This window comes from Chiloscyllium plagiosum, unplaced genomic scaffold, assembly GCF_037043375.1.
Source record: "Chiloscyllium plagiosum isolate Xiang-an unplaced genomic scaffold, Cpla_swu_hap1 HiC_scaffold_39, whole genome shotgun sequence".
Classification (NCBI taxonomy): Eukaryota; Metazoa; Chordata; class Chondrichthyes; order Orectolobiformes; family Hemiscylliidae; genus Chiloscyllium; species Chiloscyllium plagiosum.
In genome coordinates, this window is record NW_028270177.1 from 91,059,326 (window position 1) to 91,066,934 (window position 7,609).

At 43.9% G+C, this 7,609-nt stretch overlaps 1 long non-coding RNA gene across 1 annotated transcript; it reads left to right on the forward strand.

The window, feature by feature from the left end:
- The first annotated feature begins 3,046 nt into the window (after positions 1-3,046).
- LOC148138808 (uncharacterized) lies at positions 3,047-6,054 on the forward strand. The gene is made up of 3 exons (XR_015753848.1): positions 3,047-3,083; positions 4,972-5,105; positions 5,976-6,054. It is a non-coding gene; the product is annotated as an uncharacterized LOC148138808 (long non-coding RNA).
- The last annotated feature ends 1,555 nt before the right edge of the window (positions 6,055-7,609 follow it).

A 7,609-nucleotide genomic window follows, 5' to 3' on the forward strand; every position in this document is an offset into this window, starting at 1 on the left:
TAAGACTCTGGTGAGGCCGCATCTGGAGTATTGTGTGCAGTTTTGGTCCCCATACTATAGGAAGGATGTGGAGGCACTGGAACGGGTGCAGAGGAGGTTTACCAGGATGTTGCCTGGTATGGTAGGAAGATCGTATGAGGAAAGGCTGATGCACTTGGGGCTGTTTTCATTGGAGAAAAGAAGGTTTAGGGGTGACTTAATAGAGGTGTACAAGATGATTAGGGTCGACACTGAGAATCTTTTTCCACGTATGGAGTCAGCTATTACAAGGGGGCATAGCTTTAAATTAAAGGGGGGTAGGTATAGGACAGATGTTAGGGGTAGATTCTTTACTCAGCGAGTCGTGAGTTCATGGAATGCCCTGCCAGTAGCAGTGGTGGACTCTCCTTCATTATGGGCATTTAAACGTGCATTGGATAGGTATATGGAGGATAGTGGGCTAGTGTAGGTTAGGTGGGCTTGGATCGGCGCAACATCGAGGGCCAAAGGGCCTGTACTGCGCTGTATTCTTCTATGTTCTCTGTTCTGTGTTCTATGTTCTTTAATCGCAGCCGGAAATAGTTGAGAGAATAATCAATATTGTTCAGACAGCGCCTTCCAAACTCATACTCTCTATTGTCTACAAGACCAAGGACAGTAGATATTTCAGAACATCAGCGTCAGGATCCGCACTAAGCCTTCGTCAATCTCATTTGCCAAAAAAAAAATCTATTCCTTAACCATCACTGAATGGGGAGATGCTATGGCTTTGACAGGTGCATTTTATGCTCTATTTTGTTTTTGAAACAAGTGGAAATTGAGATAGAATTACGAGTGTTCTACCTGAAGCCTTCAAAAACCAAACGTTTATGAGCCCTTGTATTTATTTTGATGCAAGAGAAGAAGCCAGATTGTGAGGTATCCCACAAAATCACAGTATTAGTTTCAGCTTTCTGCAGCTGTTGTGGTTGTGAAAGCTACAAGTCTCACTCTCTCTCTCTTTCTCTCCAATTCTCTCTCTTTGTCTGCATCTCTCTCCCTCATCTCTCTCTCCCTCTCTCTCCGTCTTTCTGTTTGTTCCAGTTAAAAGTTGAGTTGCTCTTTCTGGTGGTACAACTGCAAGTGAGACAATCAATGCAACTGAATTAGAATTTTTTTTTCCACGTGTGGTGCTTATGAGGCATTTATACGTTTGAATTGCTAATGGTAATTGTTTTGTCGGGATGAAAAACTAGATCAGACAGGTGAATTTCAGAGAATATTATTTAATATGATTCAGCCAGGGATTATTACCTGACAGATACAATTAAAGTGTGGGAGGTTCTATGCTCTCTGAGAGCTGTCTCTGAGGAAGCCGAACTTATGTTAAGTGTTACGCACTTGTCCTAAACAGTGCTTGGGTAATGGGATGCCGGCCTCGATGGAGTAATTTCAATGCACAGAAAAGTAAAACAAAAGTGTGACTGAAACATTGGCTCGCAATAATAGTCATTGATTTGGAGTAAGCATTTCAGGCATCCATCCAATGTTTGGAAAACTGAACACATTCGATCCAAAAGTTTAAAAAATGGCCAAGCATGACTTAAAATAGATTCTTGTTTCTGACACAGTTTTGCTCGTTCCAAAGTCATCCTGAGTTTGGACGACGCTCTGTCATTTTAAATCTTACCTTTCCAATATCTGCTCTCAATGACTTTCGGAGATACATTGTCAAGACACTTGCACTTTTCAGGACGAATACAAGTTTGGCCATTCCACATGGGAAACAACATGGCAGCTTTTCCAACAGAATGAGGGGCTGTGGGGGTGGGGGAGATTTGAACGAATTTGATGCTATCGTTGCCAATGTCAATTCACGCAGTAGCATCTCCCATGAATATTTTCACCTTGTTCTCTGGATCTCATTGCTGGTTAGAAACGTAATTCACTCGCTGAATAAAATTTTGCAAACAGATGACATTGCAAATGGATAGGGATCATCGAAACATCTGTTAGCAATTCTGCTCGACAATTTGCTCAATTTGCTGTCTCTCATGCGAATGACTTAACACTGAGTGATAGAGGTTTAATCCCGCAGTGCCTTACTAGGCCATGCACGTTGAGCGCTGTTGCATTGCTTATATCCTTCGGCAGATCCGAACCACCGCAGCCAACGCCAGCTGCACTGCTCCAGCAAGCAGCCTCACTCAGAAACAGACTTGCAGGCAACGATTCCCGTTGTTTCAGCTCCAGCTAGACTGAAGCCAAAGGTAATGGCCTCGATGTCTCCAGATCGTTGGACTGACACTGAATAAACAGCAGTGAACTGCTAAACCCACATTATAATTTGGCATTGTTAATCACAGTCCGCATTAAAACCAGGGGATTATAAATTGGAACTCTTCAGAGCTGCATCCAGCATTTTATAGAGCAAAATGTCCAGTTTCCTCTGAAGTCCTGTCCTTTTGCTTTTTCGCAGCCATTCTTACCATGTTTGCTAACACTGCGCACACTGCCATTCTAGCTAAACATTCCATGTATATGTCTGGTTGAATGACCAACACACCGCCCCTCCACCACAATGAGTACGTATGCGAAATGAAGATGGGTGCACGGTGTTTCCTTCAATGTACCAACTCTCCAAACCCAAGTCATTGCCAGTCACTGATAGTAGGAACAGCCAGTTCTCGGGATCAGTCACCTCGCTGTCTTCAGATCCGCAAGCGACTTCCTGGATGGGATCGTTGTTCGGTCTTTTTTTGGCACATGGTACGCCCCTTGAGGGAAATGCACACCATATCCAAACGGGAACTCTGCTTCACTCTCTCTTTCTTCGAGAATTTATGATCTTACTTTCTAGGCAATGAGGAAATGTGGCTCAATGTTCAACCCGGACAAACGTAGATGAATCTGTCGGTGTCAGGGACGGTTGTCTTGGACAAAAAGCAGCGCTCCTATTGGGCGCCTCACCTATTTTGCTATGCTCGCTATTCTGTCATTGGACAATGAACCCTTTGTTCAGGGCTATTGCCTGTTGTATAAAAACAGCAGTTCATGTGGTTTCGATAGTCAGAAAACAGCGATGGCTCTATTTGAGCTCCTCCTCCTTTTCTGCATATCTCCAGGTAAGATTCGGACTTCTTTGTAACATTTTCATCTTTTGTACGTTGACAGAGAAAAGGAACGCTGAGTAGGTGTCTCGGAAACGCCGTTGTCGCTTCCAACTGCTCTGATGCTGATGGGAATTCACCGCTCTTTTGCTGCCCAAAGTGTAATCTGAAATGTTCCCTGCTCAGTGACAGCGATGGGAAAGTTGCATTAATTTATCGGTTCTATAAGATGCTTAGATGTTTGTATTCATAAAATGCGAAATTCTGAGAGAGCTCAGAAAGCTTCCTCGGTTGCGTGGTTAGAGAGAAATCGATTTAGATTTAATTGGAACTCATCTATTTAAACGGGGCTATCGACAAAATTGCCCTTATGCTGAGGAAGTGAGTGATCGGAGGCCGTGTCAGAATGGGACAGGGCGTGGGATCCACTCCACAACCGGGCCCTGCATTACCCATGAGGGGATATACTGTGGATTCTGAAAGTCGTCAACGCAGGGCGGCCCAGTAGTTAGTACTGCTCCAGGACAGCTTCAAGGAACGGTTTCAATTTCACCATCGGCAACTGATTGCATGGACTCTCCCCTGTGTCAGCTTCGGTTCCATTAGGTGCTCTGGTTTCCTCTGACAGTCCAAGGATGTGCAGATTATGTGTGTTTCCGAAAATGCAGGGTGACAGGGAAACTGCGGGATGCACTGCGGCAGGTGTGACGCACCAAATGGGCTCCCTTTACGCTGCTGGGAATTAATAACAACCAAAACTGTTTTATAAAGTCAGCTGGTCTCGTATCATCCGCAGAGAAAGAAAGCTGAGTTAATAGTTCATAACTGACACAAATGTCATTGATCTGAATCCTTGTCAAAGCTGTCGACAATGCAGTCAATAGTGACAAGCACTCTTGTATTTCTTTCGACATAAGGGATAATGAGAACTGTGCCTAACAGCTATCCTGATTCCACATCTGGGAGAGATAATATATCCCTTTATGGCGCGGTTTTACCAACAGCATTTCAGTAAGCAAATTCTCATTCAGACCTGACCAGTCTCTCTGGAAGATTTTCCTGTCCAGAATCTGTTGAGTCCCGGGCAGCCACAGTTCCTGTGGCCAGTTGTGTCCTTATGCAAGAGATACAAGAAACACATCAGTTCAAATGGGACAAAGAATCCTGACCATTCTGGTCTGAGTGTTCCATACTGTAAAATCACCACAAGACATTGTCATTATTTAGATGGTAACTTTGGGGAATGATATTACACTTCTATGCAATCCTGGATTGTCCTATCCTTCTGGATCCTCCAACTCACTTCTCTACAGTCAACAAGAAAATCTGTAATTCTTCCACATCTGAGCATACCTTTAAAGTTAGCTCGGAAGAGAGGGAGAGAGAGATAAAGGCGAAAACTACTTCTGAAATCTTTATGAAGGACCTTGCTGCCCAATGTTGCCCTTCTCAATCCAGTTCTCTTTCCATCAGCCTCAATTCGATTAATCTGATTAACCAGTCATGGCCAACGTTCATTGATGCATGTCTTTATGGAAGAGTTATTGGAAATGCTTGTAAAATGACTCGATTGCTCTGTGCAGGAGGAAATGTGTTCTGAAGAGGGTTACAGTGGACCCGAAACACTGACCGTACATTCTCTGACTCCACAGCTTCTTCCAGAGTTGCTGGGTTTCTAGAGCAATTTCACTGTATCTTCTCCACGGGTCTTGAAATTGCACGCACTCCCGAAGATACACAGCGAGAGACTACTTTTGTGCTCTTTACTCTGAATCTCTTTTTAAAAAAATTGTCCGTCGCCCCAACTCCACACTCAACTAAAATATGAAAACTGGTTCATTCATTGTCTTCAGGGAAATATTCCCTATTTAATCAGAATCTCTCCCATGTCTCTGAATTTTAGTTTGGGCCACAATGTCATGTCACCTGTGTGAGAACATCTCCCTAAAGCTCCAGTCGCAATGGAAGGAAGGTGTAGACATGGAAACACTGCAGCAGGAAGTCTGCAACTCGCTGCCTCATGAGTCCAATTTGGTGGTGAGTTTCAGTAAGAATGAGATGGAAGGTGCTGGGAAAAAAACATAACTGGAGGAAAATGTGCTTATTTAAGGAAATATATCGTTTCCTTGAAGGCATTTCAGGGAAGGTACACCAGGATGATCCTTTTGTATGGAGGGATTGATAATGAGCAAACGCTAAACAGGTTGGGACGTGAGGTGTTGGCAAGACAATCCAGGGTGGACTTACACAGTTTGTGCTAGTGTCTGGGGAATGTTGTCGAACAGAGAGACCAAGGGGTACAGGTATATATTTACTTGAAGTGACGTCACAGCTCGTCAAGGTGATGAAAATGTATTTTTCGTGCTACGTCCCTACATTGGTCAGAGCATTGAACACCGGAGATAAGATGTCATGTTAGAGCTGAATGAGAGTTTGGTGAGACCACTTTTCGTAAACTGTGCATTATTCTGCTCACTCTGCTGCAGGAAGGATAATATTAATTTTGAAAAGGAGCAAGGAAAGATTTACAAGGCTGTTACCGAGACTGGAAGGTATGAGTTATAACGCGAGACTGGGAAGGTTGGGAAGATTTTTTTTCCAGGAGTTTAAGAGGATGAGTGGGTACCATAAAGAAATGTAGTAAATCATACGGCGCACAGATGAGGCAAATTGCCGTTGTCATCTCTATCAGTTGGATGGTCTAAAAACCAGCCAGCGTAATGATCAGGTAAGTGGCAAAAGACTTAAATGAGAAGAGAGGGGTGACCTTTTCATACAAAGGGCGGTGCGTGTGTGCAGCGAACTAGTCGTGGAAGTGGTGAAGACTGTTACAATTCGAATATTCAAATGCATCTGCATGTAATCAGCTGAACACTTTTCTCTCTTGTCCACATCTTGTTCTGACAGTGCATGAACTTTATCAAAGAGCACATGAGGTTGATCACTAAAGCCGTGAAGATTCCGGGCACTTACGATCTGTGTGGGGTGAGTATCACAGAGTGGTCATTCATCACGCTATTTGACTCTGATGGCTAGCAATTGCAGTCCTCCAATTTCATCGCTCTGTGTACGTCAGAGAAAGAGCGAGCGAGAGAGAGAGAGAAGGTGATCTCGCAATTCAATTAAGGGAATGCAGAGAGTCAGTGGGCCAAATTTCGCTGACTGCTTTCTGCTCCTTCACTTTTAGGAACTTTCTCTTCTCAACCTCTGTATCAGTCACAGAGTGTGCACGAGAAGGTCAGTCATTCCATTGCAGTTTCCTGCTGAGGCAGAGCCTGAGAGTTTGGCGCTGTCCCTTATGGTAAAGAATACCCCCAGCCACAACTCCCCTACACGCACACACAAACACACACACACGCTCTCACGTCCTCTCCTTAAACCCACGCTCTCTCACGCGCACTCAGATACACACACTTGCAGACACACACAACTCACTCTTACACACTCATACACAACTCATTCGTGCACGCACTCTGAATCCAACCGACATGCAGTTTCATTCTTACACTCTCAATCACACACACACTCACACGAACATGGACACTCACGCATGCCATATACACACAGAGAAGCACCAGCACATACACACTCACTCGCACTAACACAGACACACACACACACACAAACATGCACACAAACAGGAAAGCTGGGTGTGTAGATGTTATAGAATTGACTTGCACAAACCACTGTGGACGCTCCATAAAATTTCAGATTGAAATATCAGAGAATTCTTCTCGTTAAAGGAGGCCTAAGTGCAGACATGTGCTGCTCGGCAGCAAATGATACTGTTGAAAGGTGAGAGAGGTTCCAGGATTTGAAAGGTCTTCTCCTGTTCCTGTGTTTTACTCGTGGATATGAAGAGTTAGTGTTACACCAAGTGGAAGAGGAATCATGAAAGACCGATCGCTAGTCTTCCTTATTAAATTGGAGATGAAATTGAGCGAGGCTTCTAATTAAACTAGACAAGTCGATCGAAGGATAAATATGTTATTACCTAAGAACATTACCTCAGGGAGGAAGCTGTACAGAGAGGGAGCCACGCTTTTTAAAGGAGTTGAATATGTTGTCCAGAGGAATGAGAAATTTTATTTTAGAATGAGACGTGAAGACTCAGTTCCAGCGCTTGAGAGTTAAATGTTAGTAAGGAAATTCCGAATCAGAAAAGTAAGAAGAGCCAAGAGGGGACATGAGATGTCGTTGGCTGATTCGAGAAAGGAAAAGTGCACGGTTGTCTATAGGTATATCGGTTTAAAGAATAGCGAGAAGAAGATTAGGGTCAATCAAGGATAGTATTAGGTAGTTTTGGGTGGAGTCAAAGGAGATTGGCGAAGAGCTAAATGAATATGTCTCCTCAGGAAACATGTTGTCATGGAGGAAACTGCGATATAGGCGAATAGACAAAAAGGGATTGAGGTTCTCAAGGAGGAGGTGTTAGCAAATTTAGATATTGTGAAAACCAGTATGTCCGCCGGACCGAATGAGATTGATCCCAGGATTCCCTGGGAAGCCTGGAAGGAGAGTGCAGAGCCTTTGACTTTGAT